Source organism: Monopterus albus, unplaced genomic scaffold, assembly GCF_001952655.1.
Source record: "Monopterus albus unplaced genomic scaffold, M_albus_1.0 scaffold10.1, whole genome shotgun sequence".
Taxonomy (NCBI): domain Eukaryota; kingdom Metazoa; phylum Chordata; class Actinopteri; order Synbranchiformes; family Synbranchidae; genus Monopterus; species Monopterus albus.
Genome location: NW_018127890.1, coordinates 941,976 through 942,541, shown reverse-complemented (window position 1 = coordinate 942,541; position 566 = coordinate 941,976). Strand labels below are relative to the sequence as shown.

General features: G+C 40.6%; 1 long non-coding RNA gene across 2 annotated transcripts in view; it reads right to left on the bottom strand.

Moving 5' to 3' along the window:
- Window positions 1–566, bottom strand: part of LOC109954596 (uncharacterized) — a 3,257-nt gene continuing 2,691 nt past the window's right edge. For both annotated transcript variants that reach the window (XR_002274153.1, XR_002274152.1), the window contains exon 4: window positions 1–42. This is a non-coding gene — a long non-coding RNA (uncharacterized LOC109954596). The remainder of the gene's footprint in view (window positions 43–566) is intronic.

Genomic DNA, 566 nt, shown 5'->3' with positions numbered 1-566 from the left:
TTGAAATTTTGTTTTGCAGTATGTGGACTGGACCTCTGATGTCTACAACAGAACAGAAGCTAAGGAAGTTAAAGAACATCTCTGAAATTAACTGAGTAGGTTGAAATACAGTTATCTGTGGGCTCAAAACTTAAAGTGAGGAACAGAAGTATTTGAACAGCCTGTGATTTTGCAAGTTCACCCACTTAGAAATCATGGAGGGGTCTGAAATTCACATTGTAGGTGCATTCCCACTCTGAGAGACAGAGTTTAAAAAAACATTTCAGGAAATCACCTTGTATGATTTTTAAAGAATTTGTTTGTCTTGCACTGCTGAACATAAGTATTTGAACACCTGAGAAACAGCAAGAATTCTGGCTCTCAAAGACCTGTTACTGTGTCTTGAAAAAGTCCACCTCTACTCCACTCATTAATCTACATTAGTAGCACCTGTCTGAGCTCTTTAAAGACACCTGTCCACCCCACAGTCAGTCAGACGCCAACTACTACCATGGGCAAGACCAAAGAGCTGTCAAAAGACACCAGAGACAAAAATTGTGGACCTCCACAAGGCTGGAAAGGGCTAC